Source organism: Vidua chalybeata, chromosome 4, assembly GCF_026979565.1.
Source record: "Vidua chalybeata isolate OUT-0048 chromosome 4, bVidCha1 merged haplotype, whole genome shotgun sequence".
In the NCBI taxonomy this organism is placed as follows: Eukaryota; Metazoa; Chordata; class Aves; order Passeriformes; family Viduidae; genus Vidua; species Vidua chalybeata.
In genome coordinates this window covers 28563683-28585348 of record NC_071533.1, presented here as the reverse complement: position 1 = coordinate 28585348, position 21666 = coordinate 28563683, and the positions used below count along the sequence as shown (strand labels likewise).

Here is a 21666-nt window from a genome sequence, read left to right as displayed (position 1 = left end):
AGGAAAGAGGCCCTGGAGAACCTGAGCCTCAGGTCTGTGGTGTTTTCTCTCTCTCCAACATTCACACATCATGCTTACTGCAAAGTCCAGGCTGCACCAAGAGGACTCTGCAGCATGAGCCAAATTCTGCCTCCCAGGGTTGCCAGGAGACCTGTTCCATTCAACCTTTGCAAAGGCACCAGGCATGCCTACCCTGTGCTGAAGAATGAGCAGGGAGCTTAAGGACATGCTGAGATAACAGACAACACGGGGACACTATCATAAAACTTGATTTCTGGGCAAGGTTCACTACGAGAGAGCAATTGGGACAAACACGATGAAGACAACTGTCTCGTGGCAGAACTTCATCACTCCTGAGAAGTTCAGTGAACCAAAGTACCTTCTCTGGATGCATTCTGGCTTCACTCCTGCATGGGACAGGCCAGTGTCAGGAAGACCCCAGAGCAGATGTAAGCTAGGGATCCTCTCTTCTTTAGCATAAAAAGGAGGAGCTTTCACTCTGTTCATCTCACTGCTGTGATTCAAAGCTCTTAGTGCCAGTGCTTCTCTGCCATCCTTCCTTTTCAGAAGTGTTTGTTGGTCACTGACAAGGGCTCATGATATGCTGTTTTATTAGGCTGACTCTCTCTGCTTTTATTTGGCTGAAAGAAAGAGCAAACAACATTCTGCCAGCCTAGAGATGCTTATGGTCCCACTAGCTTTCATTCACAGAAGCAGAATAATCATTAAAAATGGGGCTTACTTTCTACTTGACATTAAAATGTAAGTGCTACAACCACTAGAGGCTGAAGAGAGATGATACAAGATAGCAAAATCATTGAATTTTGGTATTAGTCAGCAGAGATGTTGCAAATCATAAAATGGGTCAGGTTAGAAGGGATCACAGTGGGTCATGTGGTCCAACCTCCCTGCTCAAGCAGGGCCATCCCAGAGCACATGGCACAGGATTGTGTCCAGAGGGTTCTCCAGTGATGGAGACTCCACATCTCTTGGGCAATGTTTCACCTGCACAGGAAGGAAATTCTTCCTCATGTTTCAGTGGAAATTCTGTGCATCACTTTCTGCCCGTTGCCTCTTGTCCACTTGCACCACTGAGAAGAGCCTGGCTCTATCATCTTGGATGTCCCTCATCGACTTTTCTTTCTCAAACAGGCAATAGGAGAGCTCTGGATGAGTCTCAGAAGGCACAAACACTGGTAAGTCACATGCCATGGCTGTGTATGGGAGGCAGCTTGTACCAGGGGCAAAATCAGCTATTACAGCTCTCAGGAGCAGCTCAAATCTGTGGAGAGGGGCCTTACCCCCCTTCCAAGGGAAGTCAAATTAGGTAGGCTGGTGTATGCATAGGGAGTCCTGGCTTGAGAACCAGGAGTTCAAATTTCTAGTTTTGCCACTCACCTTGGTCTCCTCTTAGTCTCCTCTTGCAGTCTCTCCTTCTGGTTGCACAATCTTTGGGCTAGGACTGCTTCCCACTCAGCAGATTTACTCCCCATAGCACTCTGAACACCAAGATACCAAACCTGCTGTAAATTGAAAACAAATAGGAAAATATGTGCCAGAGCTCCCCTAATGCCCAGCAGCAGTAAGTGCTCAGCCCAAGAGACAGAGGCTTGCAGAAGGAAAGAAGAACCTGCCTACTTTAGAGGAAGAAATCTGTGAGAATTCTTTAATGAGGATTTTAGGGGATACAAACTGTTTCTTAGGCAATGGCTAATGACAGCTAATAGCGACCCCCGAAACAACTTTCAGCACCTTCTTATTTCCTGTGGCCTGTAATCACGGTGTTCAGCTGTTATTTTCATCCTTCTCAGTAGTATAATGGACAATTGCATTCACATTTCCACCTTTTTTTTTTTTTTGGCAGAGATGTCACCACTCCTGTTTTTTTTTTTTTCCTATTAACATAGAAAAGCAAGATTTCTTCCCCCCTGATTGTTTCAGTTCTCAACTAATGTAAAGAGGCAGAATCCAGTGAAAAGTTTATTAGCTAACCTCTCTAGAGAATCAATTTAACATAGTTCTGCATGATAAAGCTTTACTTCTTTTATTTTTCCTTAAATAAAAAAAAAGATAGGAAAGAGAGTTGTTTTAAATTTATGAGCTGATGCGACAGTGAGTAATGGTGAATCACTGTTTAATATTTTAGTCAACCATCTGCAAGGTGAGCTGTACTCCCATTTCATATTTCTAGAGCTGAGAAGTCACCTCAAGTTTCATGAATAGAATCAGTCTTGCATCAACCCCAAAAAGCTGTATTCAACACCAAACCCAATCGTTGTCCACCCAGAGATCTCAAACACACAGCCTCAGAACACAGGAGAAAACAAGCACTACTATAAGCTAAAGAGGGAGGGTGAATAACACACTGAATAAAAGAAGCTGCAAAGATGAAGCTGGCTTTTTTTGTGAGCTCTCAGTGATTCTGCAGGCAGAGTTGGAGGGAAGAGCACCTTCCTGGCTGTGCATGGAGGACAGTGGTAATCACTGTCTTTGTGCTGGCTTGCGATTGTCTTGTCTTCTTGTACTTCCAACACCATTCCTAGCACTCCAGAGGCACTAAACCTCAGGCCAGCTTGGGATTTTCCAGCAAGATTCCCATGGGAACGGGGACAACACAAGCTTCTCTCTCTGGATACTTCTTCCCCCAGCCCAGTGACATAAGCAGAATGTCTCTGTGTCTCGGTGTCACAGCCACCCAGGAGAAAGCAGTGCTTGCAGGGAGGAGGATGCAGTGTTGTCCTGTGCAGAGCAGGTTTGTCAGCAGCTGGGCACCTGCAGATCCACACAACCAGGGAACACACACCTTGTGCAGATCCATTGCCTGCCACACCTGCAGGGACAGCACTGGAGCAGAGAAGCTGCAGAGTCAGATAAATTCCTTCTGTGGGAGGTCTCCCACTGGGAACAACCCAAAGATACCAACATCCCAGGTGGCTCAGGAAAGCTTCCCTTGGACCTGCTGTTTCCAAATTTCCCCTTTCTCCTGCTCCCAGTGCTGAAATCCTCATCAGCCTCTGGGTCTTAGGTGTTTCCATGATAGCATGGTCTCTCCAGACTGGCTACTGAACTGTCTCTCACCCATTGCTCCTACCCAGCCATCTGCTGCCATTGACCAGAGCTGTCTCTCTAGCATGTGCCACTAGCAAAAACAGGCTCTAGGCCCAGCCTCTCAGTCTGTCTTTCTCCAAGGGCATCTTCAGGTTCCTTTCCTTGATTAATGCATGTTAAGACTAATTTCATACCTTCCATGCTGTAGCTGCTTTACAGTGGGGAAAAATGCAATTTCCTCTCACTTGTCAAGTGCCACGAGTTTGTGAACCATGACAATGTACATTGCTACTGCTGCACACAGCCTTCCCCTCCCCCAGTCTAATGGAATGTGAATAGTGGTTTTGCAATAAATGTGAAGTTATTAAATGACTACAGAGGGTCAGTGCTACAGAGAAGGGTACCAAGAGCCTCTGTGACCCTGCAGAAACAGAGCTCTCTGTACAGCCTGGGCAGAGCACAACCGCTCTAAAGGAAACTGTGTCAGTTGCCCTGGGGCTGATTTCTATGGATATGGGAAAACCCTCACACTTTTCATTCCTCTTTTACATCCGGAGGAAAATCTCTTATGTCCGTTGTCTTACATTATTGCAAATGACAGAGCAACTCACACATCCAGCTCCTTCACAGTGTTTCATACATATGAACAAGTAGTTTAGTCTCAATATTGGTTTGCAGTCCTTTCTACCACAGCACGTGCTTCAACCACAATGCAGCGAAATGAGACGTCAGCATGAAGTCAATGGTCCTTCCTTCTCTCCTTAAAAATAGCCTGCTTCATCCTGTGTTATAGATTTTGGAAAGCTTAGGTGAGCTGACTTTGATCAGAAAGATGTCTCCCTCACTTTTCATGCCAATGGTTCACCCACCCACCTGTTAAATAGTACACAAGCTTTATTTGCCATAGCTATTTCTCATTTTTTATTGGACCTGACCCTACAAGCTGAAGGAGCCTTCTGGCATGTAATGTCTTATCTCTTACAGCACATGGAGACACCATGTTCAGGTCACCTTCTGGACTTCTCGCCTAACTGGTGAGATTTGGCTCTGGTCTAGTGCTAAAGAAGTTCATGATATTATGGCAGGATTCATGACTCAGAGATATTATTTGGCACTTAGAAAAGTGTAGATTTATTTTCTGAATCCTCTAGTTCCTCCATAAAAATTCAAAAAGCTTGTTCATAAGCTTGAAGGACACATCTTGAAGGAGAGTAACAGAACACAAGTACTTTCTTTTGTGTTTTCCAGGTCTTCCAATTGAAGCAAAATAAAGAAGATTTTTAAGACATATAAGCTCTCAATTTTTAAGACATATAAGCTCTCGAAGCAAGGTAAGAGAAGCAAAGGAAAGAGTTGTTAGAGAAAAAGATAATATGTTCTCTATCTCTTTAACATGTAGGGGAAAGAATTTTATGGATTTTTTAAAAATTAACATGAAGCTCTGTTACTTTGGCCCATCCCCCAAGCTGTATGTGCCTCGGTGTACTCAGGATCTTCTTCTCAAAGTCCTCTATTGAGCCACCAGTCCTCTATTGATGCCATTATCCAGGCCTTCACACACTCTGTGGAGCACCATGTGGGTGACAGTGACCTCACAGTGAAAGAAAGATCCTCATCTTCATGCCATAGCAACCCCCTTTTCTCACTGAATCCACTACAAGGCAGGAGTGACAAAAAAAAAAAAAATTAAAAGGGGTGAAAGCACTGTCATAACGCTCCAGTTCTGCCAGGAGAGTCTAGCAGGGGAGTGGGAAAGACACCCTCCTACCAGCATGTATGGCCATTCTGCTTCCCTGCATTTGTCTGAATCTCTTACTGTTCCCCTTTCTCCACTCATCCATTGTAACACACAGAGCTGCGATCTGAGCGTCTCGTGTATATTCATCAGTGCTTCAGAGCAGATGATTCACCTACCCCTCTTTATAATTTTATCTCCTATCAGCTGCAAAGTCAAAGTCTGAATAATGCACCATTGTTGTTTTCAGGAGCAGGCTTGTCACTGTGATAGGAATGACACCAGGAGAAAGGTATGATTTGAATCAAAACAGAGGGTCAGCAGGTAGCATCCTAAAGCTCCGGAACCAGCAGGTTAAAAATAACAACAATGGAATCATGTCTTCTAACAATGGGGGGAGAAATAATAATAATAAACAACACAATAGCACTGGCTGTGGCACTGTATGGGAAGGTGGAGGTGTATTGTCCATTCTGGGCAGAAAGTAAAAGTGCTGCTGGTTTTACATCCTTTACAACCAATTGTATCTACAGCCAAGCTCTGCCTCCTCCCTGACTCCCCCATGCTGCATCTGGAAGAGCTATCCTGTCTCCAAGAGAGGAGCTTTGAGAGGGGCCCCTGCCATGAGGGCCAGCAGCTGCCCAGCTGCAGCAGTCAGGGACAGGGACAGAGAGTCCATCTGTGCCAGATCCAGCTCAGGCTCCACCATGGGTTGTTAATCCCTGAAGGGCATCGGCAGGTATGCAGAAGAATGGATTAGCTCCTGTGGCAGGGAAATCTGACATAGTTCTGAATGATGCACTGGAGACTGAGGTTTTCTGCATGTTTAGCAAACACCAGTGGGGTTTGCTCTGCATCAAAGTGCATTTCTATCACAGATGGGCAGGAGCAGCTCAGGTATCAACAGTCAAGTATCAACACTGCCTTGCAGCTCTTTGGAGCTAAGCTGTGCTCCCCCAAACACCATTGTGCTTTTTGTTTACCTCAGAGCATCTCCCCAAGTTCAGTAGTAATATCATCTTCTAGCAGCTTCAGCAAGTTCTAGGCTGGTCCTTCAAGGTCAGAATGCCCAAAGATGGGCCTTCAGATTTAAGGCCTGGCCCGGCTCATGGCTTCTTTTGACAATGGTGGCCACTGCCCTGAGATGTCTAGTCCTGCCCACCGTTTTCATCGCATTAATCCTGAAGTTCGTGGGATGCAGGGAGCAGAATTAGTGAAGTGATATTGCTCTGTGTGTAGGTATATGTGTGTGTGTAATCAGCTCCCCAAACTAGTTTGGTAAAGGGAGATGAAGGGAAGCAAGAGGACATACTCAGGGAAAAAGGAAATCTATGCTACTTCAGGCAGCAAGACATGTCAAACTATTTCCTAAGTTAGAAAGTGGCCCCTCAGCTCCACCTGTAGTTAGAGGAGGAGAAAAGGATGTGATGCAGCTCCCAGGCTGGGCTCTGGCTCATAACCATCCTCCCTGGAGGCAACATATGATAAAAATCTTAAAAGAAAGAGGTGGTGTGAATATCCTCCCACAGTGGCAAGAAATCATTCCCTGCTCTGAGTTGTGGTTCTGCACAGGCTGGATTGATGCATCAGTCCCATTACCATCAGCACAACCATAATCCCCTCTAGTATGTGCCAGCCTTAGTGACTACAAATCCTCAGCAGTTCCTGTAGGCAGCTGCGTCATGCACCCCTTGCTGCTCCGTGGCATGAAAGAGAGAGTAACCTGAAAAACAATGACTCGCTTAACCACCTGGTGTTCTTGGAAAATGCAAGCTTTGAAACACAAATTGGCTGCGAAACAAACATCCCACAAGGACATCCAAGAATTGGCATGCTCCTACATGAGGTGCTCAGGAAAATATAACAGTGCATTATCCTGCTCCACACAGCCCAAAATTCATCCCTAAAAACAAAACAAATACTACTCTAATAAAACAATCTCTGAAAGCAGTTTTTCTGGTATAGCCTCCAAAATAGTCATCTTCTAACCTCCTGTGTCCATCAGGATCACTTACTGCCTTCCTAGTGATCAACAGAGCAAAGCAGTCAGGTGTGTGTCATGTAGACCTGGCCAAGAGAAATCTGAAACAGGCCAGGTGAAGCTCCATCCACTGTTGTGACTGTTGCCTGTTCACCACAAATGTGGCACACCCAAGAAACCACATCTGCCCTTATTTCCTAATAAAAGCCACCCTGCAAGGCAAATCAGAGCACAACACAGTATTTACTATATTCCTTTCTCCTTAAAATAATTTCTCCCTTTGCCCTAAAATTCTCAGCAGACTTCCTCTTATTCTTTGTTTGGTAAAGCCAGTATTTACTGCTCAGAACATACTCTGGCTAAAAGCCTCCTCACATCACCAGTTCAAAGCATCTTGTAACACCACCATTCCAATGGAGAGCCCAGCATCCACTGCTTTCTAAGGTTCCTCTGTCTTCTGGGAGAAGTCTTTGTGGCATGGGAATCCTCTGTAATGGATGGATCTATTCTGTTCTTTTGGCTGATGGATGTGGTGCTGATCACTAGCTGCAGTACCCCTGCAGCAACTATCTCCAAAAACTACTGGTTTTGGAAACACAGTCTGCTAAGAGAAAGTAAATGGATTAATTTTTCTTGAGAAGAGCCCACCAGCAGATAAGGACCTGCCTTAGTTTACTGTCTGCTAATTCACCTCAAGTCCATAGGAAGCTCAGCTAACAGCCAACAAAGACTAGCATGAGTAGTGAGTGGGTGCAGGGTTTCCAAGCCATGCCACAGAGATAAACAGAGATGCCCAGAGATAAATACAGAGCTGGTCTGGAAAGGATTTTGCAGTTACTGAGTGAGCAGGTCAAAGCACACCCCATCTGTGCTCCATTTTCTGCAGAGAAACTCCAAAACAGTGCTACAAGGTCTTAAACCTTCTCCATCTGCTGCCCATGATGGCTGCCTGGACTGCAACAAACGTGTTGCCACTTCCAGCACCCAGCAGTGATTGATGCTGTGTTAAGAGGACACCAGTGGTTCCGGTCTATTTACATTTCCAAGGAGCTTGGCTGGGTTTTGTGCTGGCGTTTTCTTTTGGTATACCAGCTGTGGGAGACCAAAGGGGACAAAAATTACTGTGATGCTCAAGCAAGGAAATGCTACTGTTGAGAAAACATCCTATTTATGCCACGTTTTAAAAGGAGCCCGTCTTTAAGAGTTTTAAAGAGCTGCCACTGGCAACAAATGAGGCTGCTAATTTGGCCTGGCAAGCAGCGTTTGCTAAACACCATTTCAGGTTTTAATTCATCACATGTAGATTTGGAATTGGAATTCTACTAGCAAAACCATCATCAGTGTGTTTTTGCAATTCCAGCTCCCTTTCTTTTCACATCAAGCTTCCCTCTCTCCCTCTGTCTTCCACAGCTGTCAGCTGTCACCAGCCAGGAAGGCAGATGAGCCAGTCACAGCCCTCAGATCTGATCCAATCTCCTGTAAAACAGATGCCCAGGCCCCAGGTCCTCTTTGCTCACCAGCCCCTTGTTTGTCTACAGAAACTGCATGTGCTGCCTGCCCCCTGCAAAGTGGGGAAGAATAATTGGCTTCCTGGGAAGCAGACTAGAGATAAAATGCTTCGCACATCCGCTCACAAGAGCCTGCTTGTGCCACTTAGATGAGGCAACTACTGTGTATCCTCCCTTTCACCCAAGCTGCCACCAAGCAGCTCCCACAGGAAGCTCTCCTATTTCCTATCACTTTCACCACTGTGATGTTGCTCAGAGAATGATGCTACTGACACTAGCTTGATTCCATCTGATTCAAAGTCATGGCAACTTGTGGGGAAAATCTTGAGGAGTTTGCGCCTTTCTCCAGCACAGATCTCTTCTTTGGGACTGAGTGAACCCTGGCAAGAGCTATGTGAATAAAATTCTACTTTTTCCCCACACAGCCACCACAACCACAGCTTGGGGGAAGGCTGCAATGGTGCCAGCACTAAAAGTTCCCTGTGGAAAGAGTTCTGGTACCAAAAAGAGATCTCTGAGGAAACGTGGCCCTGTTTGAGCTGTCCTCCTACACAGCCATCTTGATACTCTGATTGACCCAGTAGCTTTCCCTGATCTGCCCACAAGCAAAAAAAAAAAAAAAAAAAACTCCTTAGCACCTACAAAATAGACATAGTGATGTCCTCTGGCTAGGAACTCGATAAAGGATTCCTGATTTGTTCACACAAAAAGGGCCATCCAAGATGCCATGCTGTCAGCACCCTGCCTCCCACAGCAGCACGAGTACACCTGTATAGAGTATACAGAGCCTGCAGTGGGACCAGCACAGGCCCACCGCCCTGGCACAGAATTTATATGTTTAAAGCAGGCAGTTATATTTACCTTGCACCAGACTCCTGTCTTTATGTAGAAGAAACCAATTGTTTAACAGGAAAAAAACTGAACTAGCAATCTCTTTTGTTTAATGTTCCTTGTATTTTTAATAGTTATTTATTTACTGTTTTTCATGGCTTGCTACCCTAGAGCACAGGAGATGAGAACATCACATTGGAGAAACTTCCAAACATCAGACCCCAGCTTTTTATGCAATTGGGCTTTTGAGAGTTAAGTGCAGACCAAGGAGTGGAAGGTGCCTGAGCCCAGGAACCTGAGCCAGGGGCCAGTCAAGAGCAGGAGGAGGGCAGGTTTCCCAGCCTGCCTTTGCTGATTGGGGCAGGTGGGTTGCTGTTCCCAGGGAAAAGAGCTGTCTAGATACAAGAGGAGGAGTCGTGTTTTGAAAACTGCTTTCTGAATGAGTCAGCAGAGACGTCTCCCAAGGCACTGGAGCCTGCCAGAGGGAAGAACAGATAGTTTTGTTGTTTTTTTCCCTTCTGCTGTGGAGGTCGATCACTCACTATCTTGAAGTACGTCACCAGCCTTGGGAAGCCTTTTTCTGACTAGAATACTTCTTGACTTTTCTATTTCTGAGGAAGTTTTCCAGCCTGCCTTACTTCTGTTTTGTCAAAGCCTCCTGTGTGGAGGAGAAAACAGAGCAGGCTAACATGTTATCCCTGCAGGTCTGGCCTGAAGGTGCTTTTCACTTCCAGGCAGGGAAAGCTGCAGCCATTACAACCCTCTTCGTCAGGACACACTGATCTCTCTCCCTTCAGAGACATCCTCTTCCACTTCCCTCTTCCCTCCTCTATTTCACAGGTATCAGACATCTCTTCTTACAGAGCTGACCTCACTAGTACACACCTAATGCAATACTGTGTAGCTTGGGTTTAACTTTCAAGTCTGCTGCTTCTATTTCAGACCTGAGGAAGGATAAAAAATGTGTCCTTTATTGAGTGATACCTATTACTTTAAGAAGGGTGTGCTCTTTCTTTGCTTGTGTTTTTCCAGTCAAGGTAACTGACGTAGATAAAATGACTTTCAAGGGACATAGTGAATGCTTCAGCTCCTCAAGTTAAGAACACTTTTGGAAGAGATGCTTGACCCCAAACAGACTCTCCTCTGTGCTATTCCTTCATCCTGGCTATGCAGATTTATGCCCCTCAACAGGTTGGCATTTCTCATCTGCACCGTTGCACAGGGCTCCAAGGGCAAACCTCTCAATCTTAGTCACATTTTGGCCTGTCATTCTCCTGATGATTTTGAAACCGTGGCTGTGCTAGGCACAAATCCACAGGTGAAAATCAGTTTGTGAGTAGCTGGTGCAGAAGATAACATGCTTGCTCAGGTCAGGGACATGCACGACAGTTTGGCTATGAGATGATCCAAACATGATCCAGCCCTCCAGCTGTCATGATGCCAAATGTGAAATGGTCCTAAGGATGAGCTAGAGCTTTCTCAGACAGCAGGGGGAGGGGGCAAGGATCTCCTGTAAGGCAAATAAACAAGGAACACTGATACTCCATGCATCTGCCAGCACCAGCTCGAAGCAGGCAGCAGCCAGAAGATACTGCATCTCCACCAGTGTACCTATTCTGCCACATGGCAAAGTGTGGGCTCTGGATAAGCCTAAAATCTAAAAATCCTAACCTCCACAACATCTAAAGCCATAGACACAGAGATTTTTATATCAATCTTCCCCACCACCTCTACTCCCAGCCCAAACTCAGCTGAGACCTAGCCCAAAAAGGCTAGCTACTTCTTTGTCCCCCTAAGTCGGCATTCTTATCCCTCTAATTGCTTGATTGATTAGCATAATTAAGTTAAACTCACAGTAGTTGCTCCTGACCTGACTCTACTTGGAAGAAGCATCTCCATGCCTGACCTGGGAATGGACTTCTTTTGTGCTGGCAAGCCTGTCTGGCCCCTCCCTGATGTTTCTGTCAGCCTGGTAAAGGATAGGAGCTCTACCTACAGACCATGCTCCAGTGGCTTCCTAAAGCAGGGTGCTCGGCTCTTTTTGTAGGCCCAGTGCCATAAATAAATGTATGTCACTAAGGAACAGCTTGATAGTAAAATGGTCAGAACGACAATGTATGAAAATTGGTGTCTGGCTGCACTTGGCTAGGATTAGCCCCATCAGATGAAGTACAATTAGTGCTAATTAGTTGCTGCTGCAGCCAGCTTTCCTGCCTCTGTGGGAGCAGGGATTACCACTGAGCTAACAGGACTATCTAAAACCAGTTGTGGCTTGCTCCTGGACACAAGTTTTACACCTAGTTCTTTATAGTCCAGTGCCTCTTTCTGTGATCTTTTTAAAACTAAGCAGAAACACTGTGATTCCTTATTCTGATCTGCATAGCACAAGGCCAGATAATTTTGGCCATCAGTTTCTGCACCAACTTTATTAATTTATGATTGCTTTGGAAAGCCAGCCAGTACCACGTTATTTCCTGAAAATGACTATTTTTTTCATACAGATCAGTTACTGAGGTGTCAGATACTCTGCAGTATCACTCTCTGACTCTAATCTGTACTCAGACCACCTTGCTTTGGTGTGGAAAAACAGCTGAAGGTGTACTTTTTCCACAATTCCCACTTCCCTGGCTTCAATGCACCTGCAGCAATCAGAAGCCACAGAAGCAATAGGTATAATACAAATCCAAATATAGGTATAATCCAAATTCCTCTCAGCTTTTCCAGTTAGTATGCAATGGAAGTTGAGAAACAATGTCATTAAAACCCACAGCTAATGCATCCTGTGTGCCACAGAGGAGGTTCTGGGTACACTGGTATATCTCTGAGGGTTTTTTTGTGGTTTTTGGTTTTTTTTTTCTAGTTTCTCCTTCCTGGGATAACCTTTCACCCCAGGCTTTGTGCTCTTTGTGTGTTTATCAGCAAAGCACATCCAGATGCCCTTCAAGGGAGAAATGACTCATACCTGACTCACAATCGCTCGAGCAAAGCTGCAACCTTTAGTTCATTTCCTGGGAGAAGCATCTGTTAGATTCATCTTGGAAGATTAAGCATTTCTCACTGTCATTTTACAGATGGAGGCATTTGTGACTGGCTGGGGAAGGGTCAACTGATTCTCTGCAATGGATGAAAAACAAACTTCTTTGGGCAGCCGAAGCAATGCCCCAAGGACTGTGAAGATGCTCTTTAGTAAGTGCTGTCAGTCTCTTCCCAGTACCTCTTGCCTTGCAGAAAGACCTCTAGTTTCAATGTACACCTTCAAAAGGAATCACCCTTCCCACACGAGTGTGCAACTGTGTGGAGCCAGCAGCTGGCACGCTCCCTGCCCACACTATCCCCTGCTGTCGCTGTCTCTCTCACTGGCTGATTCACTGACACTCAGGAAATGCAAACCGCCCCCCTGCCCGCACCCCGGACTGCAGTCCCAGCTCCTAAGCTGCCTACCTGCCAATAAACAACGAACACACTGGGAGACCACTGCAAAAGCCACCTTGTTTCACAAAGCCAACAACCCCTCACTCCAAAAGGTTTCCCAGCTGTTTCTGCACAGCCAGGGCCCCTTCATAATATGACCTTTCATTCCCAGAGGACAAAAAGAAGCAGATCCAAAAGATACATCAGACAAGGGCTGTGCTGGAAATCTATTTTTTTCCATCTCCCTTTGAAGAAATATTAGTTACCCATTAGGTTAAGTCCTCATATACAAGATTTGCTTCACATAAATTTAGAATTCTAAAAGATATATATGTATCTTCGCCTATCCTGTTATTTTTTCCTTTTTAGAAACAGAGAAAGACCTAGCAATGTCACTTGTGTGTTGTCCTTTGGATGCACATGTCTTAGGATCAGAAGAAAATCACCTGTTCCTCCCCATGAGGACTTGATCACATGGATGTTTACACACAGACATCCCAATAAACCCTGCCATAGTATATGGTATTGCTTTCCTCCTTATGCTTCCTAATAGTATGGAAATGCTAATAATAATGTGTAGCCCTTGGTGTGCACATTCCTCTGCTTACCACTGTCTCCCTTCTTGGCTGAATAATCACAGATAATTCACTTGTCTGGATATGACTCACAGCTACTTTATTTCACACAAAGCAATTTCTAATTGCATGTTGTATGTCTGTGTTATGAAATCCAGCACTAACTGTTATTACAAAATTAGTGCAGAAAACTGAAGGGAAAGGAAAACCACAGTGAGAAACCAAGTAACAACCTACAGAGGAGCAGGCCAGAACCATGTCAGTTTTCCCCTCTCTAGTACAGGACATTTTCTCAGAGAGAGCCAAGAAATTCCTAGTCACTCATACAGTAACTTACATGCAATGATACAACTGGGGTCCTTCTTTTACCCTCAGATGGGCTGAAAGCACTTTGGCAGCCAAATACAATGGAGATATGGTCTGGCTCTGCTTGCCCTCTTATCTGTGCTCAATAAGCCTTACATCAAAACCAACACAGCCATGTGTGACACCTTTGAGCTACCAGGCAGGCAGGTCCTGGCCTTTGCCTGGTGTCCCAGTTGTTATGGCACTTTCAGGAAAGTTTTATGCATCCCTGAAAGGTCAGAGAGAACACATTTTGGCTGGAAAAAACCACAGTTGATGCACAGCCCTGGCAATTTTTCACATTTCTGGGTAGGGCCAAGTCAAAAACATATGGATTTTCAATTTTGCTCAGCCCCTAGCTCTATCTGCTTGAGAGACCTCCTTCAGAGCACTGCCACTGCCAAGTGCTTCAGACAAAGCTGGGTGAAGCCTGGTAGTAAAGAGACAAGGGATAATCCATCCCATGGGCTAAATTTTACCCCCACTTCTAATCCATGTCTAGACTTTTATATAAAAGAGAGTCAGGGAGAAAGATGAACTCCAGAGTCCCCATTGTGCAAACAACCTAACCATTCTTACACTACAGGTGTGATTTTGGCCCATACCAACTGCTCCCAATGATGTGGCTCAAAGGACAGCACCCACCAGTGACCACTCCCAACACCTATATGGGCAAGGTCACTTCAGGCTCTGGGACCTGTATGCTCCTCTGACATTGTCCCAACAGGCTGTACTTCCTCACAGTTCTACAAACCCCATGCTCTCAATTTTGTGCTATGAAAACATTTCTTTTGAATGTCGAAACATCCATATTATTACTTTGAATACTTTGAACTAGAAAAACACTCTTACAAAATGACTACAGACATGTCTTGCTATCGACTGAGGATTATTTTCTTTTCTAAATATCTACAGTGAGATGTGGGCAGAATAGTGATCTCAGGGCAAATCATCAACCAACCATCTGCATCCATGGGGACTAGGAAGAATCCAAACTCTGTGAAGAAGAGAGCTGCTAGATGTCATAAGAAAGTGCTCACAAGCAATCAATGACCATGAAAGAGAAGTAATGCCAAACAAGACTCACCAAGCACGCTGGGGAAGCAGATTCTTAACAGTAAGGGGCACTTAAACACCTGGAAAGACTACCACAGCAAAAGTGTTTGCCATCACAAGTAACATCTATACAAAAAGGAGACATTTTCTGACAAGGAAATCACAGCTCCACCAGAAGCATTCAGGAACAAAGCAGAAGCCATTGGAAGGGAGTCCCTAATCTGGACTATGCAGGTGGCCAGTTTTGAAGAGCTAATGGTGCTTTCTGGCTTCAGAGCCAGAGGAAATATTGTGATCTAATCAAGCACAGAAAACCCACATGGGCAAAATCTCAGCTCTGGAAGACTGCCAAGGCTCTGCAGTTGGACTGCAAATGAAGTGCCCAGTCCTTCCCTTGCAGCAATGAAAATGAGAGGAGCCGGTCCTAGGACCCCAGAATAACACAGGTGCTCAGGATAATTAGAATTTGACCTGAAAGCAGTAAATTAAGAAAACAGGATGGCTGTGAGGCAGATTTTATGTACACAAGAAAAGCAAAACGTGGGCACAGGGCTGAGTGCTCGTTCATGCCCACAAGGTGACAGGCGTGGTGGAAAACAGGCATTATCTTTCCTCAAGTACCTCTCTGCCTAGCCCCGTGATTCCCTCTGGTTTCATTCATGTAAAGCACAAGGCTATGAATGAGAAACGCTGTGAAGCGGAGAGGAGGAGGGGGGAAGGAGGAGAAAGGATTTCATGTTACCAAGACAACCGTCACCATGGCAACAATTTAATTAATGAGCTGGTGATGAACCCCAGCAATATGGTTCTAGTGAAGTCATGCTGTAGTAATTACCAGAGTTTCATTCATGCTGTCCTGGCAGGGGCTGCGCAGGCGGCGCAGAGCAGCGCGCAGCTCTGACAGACAGACGGGAGCACGCAGCCTGCTGAATCAATGGAAGGCGAGCGTGCCTGGGAGCGTGCTCCAGCACTGCTCCGAGCCAGCTCCCCGGGCACTCGAGCACGGAGACCACATGCCATCCAATCCGTCTTACAGTCCCACACTGCCAAAGGGCAACCCGGCTGGCCCCGTGCCGCCGACACAGGCAGCATTCACAAGCAGCCTGCAGAGCAAGCAGCCGGCACGGCTACTCCCCCTGCTATGCCTTCAGCCTCCAGAAGATGATACTGAAAATAAACAAATAAACTGGTGATTTGCCTTCTCTGGCTGGAGGATTTCTCTTTTCACCCAGCAGACAGCAGCGTAACAGCTGCATGGGTATCCCAAGTTTTGACAGGCATATATGTACCAGGGACTCTGAGGAGACAAGGAATTTTTCATACAGAGGGAGGATAAATAAAATACCACAGGTGAAATACTTAAAGCACAAGACACTACTAAAGGCGAGCGTGAGGTCAGCTAATTCACTTGTTCTCATGAGATGAGAAGATGCTCCACATTGCTGCAAGTCCTGAAACACATCTCACCACTGCCCTGTGGTGTTACCTGCTCCACTAAGATGCTCAAGCTTCGTGGGACATGGACATGATTGACACTGATCATAAGGAGAGAACATCTTACAGTCATATTCGATTGAAAGATGAGGAAGTGTACAAACTCATGCTGCAGGGCATACCCTATTTTAGCACTTGCTATCAACAAGCCCACTTTGTCCACTTTAGAAAACACAAATTATTCTGTCAAATATTTTCATGGCAACTGAGAGAAATTACAAGGATATTCACCTCATTCACCTAAACCTCAGCCCTCAGGATTAGCTTTGCACCCTGGTGCTGTCACCACAATAAGAATAACCATTCACAGTAAAGAAACACACAATTTATGAGCACACAGCAATTGTCTGTTGGCTGACACAAAATGATTGAGACAGCATGCTCTCCAACGAAGGGGACCCAGCGCTGACTGCCTGGGCAGTTAACTCAGTCAGATGAAAAAGGGTTAGTTTTTGCCACCTATTTGAGTGGGATCTGTATTCATCTTGTTAAGCTGCACCTTCCAATTCCCTCCTGCTTTTTCTCATGCTTTTCCCAACTTTTCCCACCAGTATTTGCGCACTTGAACCAGGAAAAGCCAACAAAGCTTTCTGCCAAAAAGGCAAAACTCAGCTGTTTACCTGTGCTTTGTCAGCCATGGAAATCAGTACTAGTGAGCTCCCAGTTTGCATTATTATAGAGAATGTCCATTTAAAGCCACCTAGAAACACCAGTTTCTAAGCAGTTCATGTTGTTTTCCACCATAAGAACCTGAACTTCCACTGCTGTAACATCTGTAACTCCTGTCTCCCCTCTGAGTTAGGGACTGGATATGAGAGGGGAGTTATCTCACCTGATTTTAGCAGCCCATGTCAGAACCAGACAAAGTGCTCATCTCCCCACAGTTTTTAGGAGGAATTCAGACCACTAGCTCAGGGATAGAGCACAGTATTGGAGATACCTAGATCTGAACAAAGTAACCATAACATCAAAAGAGGGTTACACCGAGCAATGGATGCAGGCAGGCATTGCAATGCTTAGGTGGAAATGAAGTGCTACATCCACACTCAGAACCCAAGATCTCTAGCCAGCATCCTTCTCAACCCATTGAGACTTTAACCCATTTAACTTACCTGCCAACACTCAGCCTCGCTGGACCACTACTGCCAAATCTGAGCATGGTGTGTTCAAGACCAGATCTACACCTGAAAACAAGGTGTTCTTCTAGATGATGTCCTGAAAGATGTGGGCAGAGAAGAGCATTAAAAGTGTCGCTACCATGGTGCCTCTCTCCTTTTAATACTGCACAGTGCTGGTGCTTATACAAGATTCTGGTTGCAACATTGCTCAAATCCCACAAAACATACATTCAGTTTCCTTTAAACTTCATTTTGGGGCTCTAAATAAAAAAATATCAGTCCCTCTGATCCTAATCTGGAACCACTGCCCCAATCTTTATTTCCCTGGTGAAAAAAATAAAATCAGAAGAAACCTTTCATCTAGCTTTGAGGATCATTCTTTACAACATTTGAAAATGAAGCAAGACAACAGCCTCAAAAATTTCTCTTGAAGAAAGTAATTATTTTATTTTTACAGAAAACTCTCTCATCCATGCCAATACTAAAACATCCATGGTAAAGCACTGCTTTGAAGCAAAAGCCACCAAGACCCCTCAAAACCCAGCACATACAAGGTCTGCAATGGAGGTCTGCCATTCCTTCCCTAAAAACTCTTCTATTTATACTCATCTTGGCAGGCTTGAAAATACCTGCCAGATGGACAGAGATAACTGACATCCAGAAAAGACACTCCACCAGCTGCTGTTAGCAGGGGTTGGGAAGCGTGGGGGCTGATTAATAAGAAACCACTTACTTCCTCATGGCTGCTAGCTGCCCGCTGCCTTCCCGGGGCTTAATGGAATTTGGAGAGAGTATTTCAGACCATCTGTCAGCACACACACAGATCAGCTCAGGCCCAGCACCTTGCCTGCACATCAAGCACGAGCTTTGTTTCCTCCCAGGAATCTTTGTTGGTGCGCTCTCCCTCATCTCTCTGACTCTGGCAGTGATTCCCACAGGGCAGGGCTTGACCATGGGTGTTGCTTGCTGCTGAGAGCTGCTGAGCTGAGACCATGCCAGCAGGCAGAGGGATCCTGGTGTGGCTGCAGGCAAGGGGCAGCTGTGCTCAGCAGAGAGGTAAGAGGAGGGAACCAGATTTCACCACGCAGAAGCTGTGAGCCCTCAGAGCACAGGCAGTTGTGGATGGAGAAACCCTGGGGATGACAGCTGGATACAAAGCTGAAGGAGGTGGCAGAGCACAAAACAGAGCAAACTGTGCCCTGGTCTACACTAGATGAGTGGCCAGCAGAGAAAGAAGAGTTGTTTAAAAATCATGTCAGATCTTACCACTGCAAGAATCACAAAATTTAAAATGTGCCCATATTTGGGAATTTGCTACAATGTTCCTGATTTTATGGTCTTTGTCACCTCTTAGTTTTGCTAAGCATTTCCCATCAGGCACCACACTGAACAACTGTTCATTAACATCCTGAAAGAAGATTTCTTTTCTCTGTTCACTCTTCCCTTTGCAATTTTAAAACCAAACTCACCTTTTTTCAACTAAAGCAAGGAGTGAGCCCGGCATAATCACAGAGTTCCAGGAACTGACGCTTCAAGACCAACTGAAACTTGTGGGAGCCTCCTGAAAAACTCACAGGTATTTCCTGACTAAAATGAGTTTGACTGACAGACTGATTTGCAGCTATTTTTGCTCTCCATAAACCCAGACATGGGAGCAAGTCTTCTCTTCTGACACAGTACCATGGCACTTACCTGTAGCTCCGTCACTGCATTAATTTCTGTCTTATTTATACATTTGCCTGCAGAGGAAGATTAAATGGGAACAAACAATTGAGTACTTCTTCTTCTGGGCCACGTTATTTCAGAGATCTGCCTTGCACTAATAAGACACATAAGTGACAAACATTAAAGCTTTTCTGTATCTCTGACCTCATTTAAAACTAGAACAATCTTCAGTAACTGTTGAAATCAAAGGAGCTGGTGTTCAGGTCAGAATACACCCAGTGCAATACCAGTTACAGAGTTCACTGCTCCTTGACAGTTGCAATTTCACCCAGGAGTGTAATTTTTATTAAAGCATCAGATAGCAGAGCCTTAATCTGCCCTTTTGCTTTCCTTTTCTTTTTTTTTTCATTTCAATCCCATTGTGTTAGAAAGAAGTTTGAGACACTCCAAGGCTAAGAGACAATTAACAACAAATTATTTTAGATAACTTCACATTTTCCTAGATCATTCCACCTCTCTGAAGGTGTATTTGAGTTAGGAATTTAGCCAGACTAAACCTCTCAGTTGCTGCAAGCCAATAAATCACCACTGCTGACCTCTTGAGAGTAATATTGTTAGAGGCAGGGGCATCAATTCCAGATACCTTGGACAGCCCTGTAATTTAACAAAGCTGATGATCATGCCTCAAAATTCTTTTTTTCAGGACACTGGGTCCAAAAAAACCCCAAAGCCATTCTTTGTCTCTCACCAAATCCTGCCTTGAAAATCAATTGATTTTAAATTCCTTTTATCTGAGAGGTCAGGGCTCCATTAAAAATCACACACTGGCACTGATTTGAAGCTTTAGTTTTGGCAACCTTACTATGCTGACAAAAGGGGATGTGTGGGGTTAAAACTCATTATTTCCTCGTGGTTTGTTTCACTCACATGTTTGTGTCTTTCCTGCTGCAGTAGCATGACCTTCAAAAGACCTTGCTGCACCCATGTGCTGTCAGAAACCCATTGCCCACATTCATGCCCCCTTTCATGCCCAGGAAGACACTCTGGAGGGTAAAAGTAAAGGGCTCCTCACCACAGGATGGCAAGGGATGTCTGGGATGGCGAGAGCTGCCCTGAACAATATGTAGCTGCCTGCTGTTAGGGGGATTGCAGTAATATGCAGGCGAGCACCACCAAGTGAACGGTATTCTGGGGGTAGAAGCCAAAAGAATGAAATGTGAGAAAGTGAATCCAGCCTCCCAGTGAGGGGTCACATTTAAAGGTGGATCAGCTGCAAACAGCCCCTGTTGCTGAATAGCGCTGGCTGAGAAAAAACCCTGGGTTTCCAGTTCCTTCTGACAACATTGGCTACTGTTCAAACTTGGTTTGTTTTTACATTCTGCCTGTGCTTCTCAGCTGTCAGCACCACACACACTCCTGTACTCTCAGTTCTATTGCCAACACACAGGTCAGTGAGAATCTTCCACTGCAGTGTCAGTCTGGGAAAGATGAAGCCAGAGCTGTAGGTAGTCACTAGGAGTAGGATATAACTATTAAAAGTTGATGGTTCATATAATTTTCACTCATTTTGGTGTGAAATTCGCTGTAAGGACATAATCTCAAGTGTTCTGGAAAAATAATCTACTATGCTGCAATTCTTGAAGACCTCTTAATGAAGAGAAACACTTAAAATTAATACTTGGCTACTAGAGGAATTGGCCAGTTCAACAGTTATTACTGTTAACATATTATCTTTCCCACATAACGTTTAATAATGCAATAAGAGAAGAAAGAGTTGCACAAGCAGCAGTAAATCCTGAAATGTCAAAAGGGAAGTAAGCCCCACCAGTCATCCCAGACTTGTCCTGGGCTGGGACCGCTGATAGAAGGTAATGCCATGAGACAGTCAAATACCTTAAGATAAATTTAACCTATTTTTACAACAGTTAAAATCTCACAAGCAACGTTCCTTACTTTGAGAGTTAATATTTTGAAACAGTCCAGTAGAAACACAGCAAAAAAGATACTGAGAGATTATATATCAGCCCTGGAAGATATGTTCACTTCACTTGAGGGTGTTTTCCATTCCTTCTAATTCTGGAATTCAAAGTAGAAGGATATTCAACACAGAAATGTTTATTCCAGATTTTTTTAGCAGTTGTTAATTTATTTATGGTGGAATGGTTTGCATTAGTCTGCCTTTTTTTTTTTTTTGCTATCAGTTTGGTGATTTTGGAATATGCTGTTGCATCTTTAAAGGAATATAAATCTATATGTATTCAATGCACTTAATTGTATCATAGAATACACAAAAGTTTTTAAAATACTGGTTCTAACTATGAAGCAAGCAACATTTCCAGTTTTCAGAATAAAATTTGTATCTCAAAATGATCTCTTGGTTTCTGCGACAACACTTGAAGTCATTAAGGAATCCCTCAATATACCTGCACCTCTCCTTTGCAAAAAAGGACTCTGGCAGGTCCAATTTCTTCTTGAGTGTGTGCCTCTCCCAGTTTGCCAGTAAATATAAGTGATCAAAAAAGACCACTGCTTAAAACTGCTACTCAAACTGATTTTGTCATTGCCTTTGTAGGAAGGTGTGAACAGGCCCTTTTGTATTTGCATACACTTGGAAGAGGAAAATAAGGACCAAAATAAAACCAATAAGCTCAGAGATATTCAAGGACAGTGTGTTGAATGAAACTGTCATGGATGGAACTGCTCTGGACAGTCATGTTGGTTCCCTCCTTTTGGGAGTTTTTTTGGGCAGAGAGCAGTCTGCACTGAGCAACACCCCCAGGTGAGGGGCTAGGGGCCTAAGAGCAGATCTGGTGCCCAGATCCTACAGGCTTCTGCCCACAATGAAGCTCTCAAGTTCTCACAAGCAAAGTCAATGCATTAATCCACAAGAGCAAATGAA

At 44.7% G+C, this 21666-nt stretch overlaps 1 long non-coding RNA gene across 1 annotated transcript in view; it reads right to left on the bottom strand.

The window, feature by feature from the left end:
• The window catches only part of LOC128787630 (uncharacterized), a 78390-nt gene that overhangs the window by 43577 nt on the left and 13147 nt on the right, over positions 1 to 21666 (bottom strand). The window contains exon 2 of the long non-coding RNA XR_008430759.1: positions 1399 to 1523. This is a non-coding gene — a long non-coding RNA (uncharacterized LOC128787630). The remainder of the gene's footprint in view (positions 1 to 1398; positions 1524 to 21666) is intronic.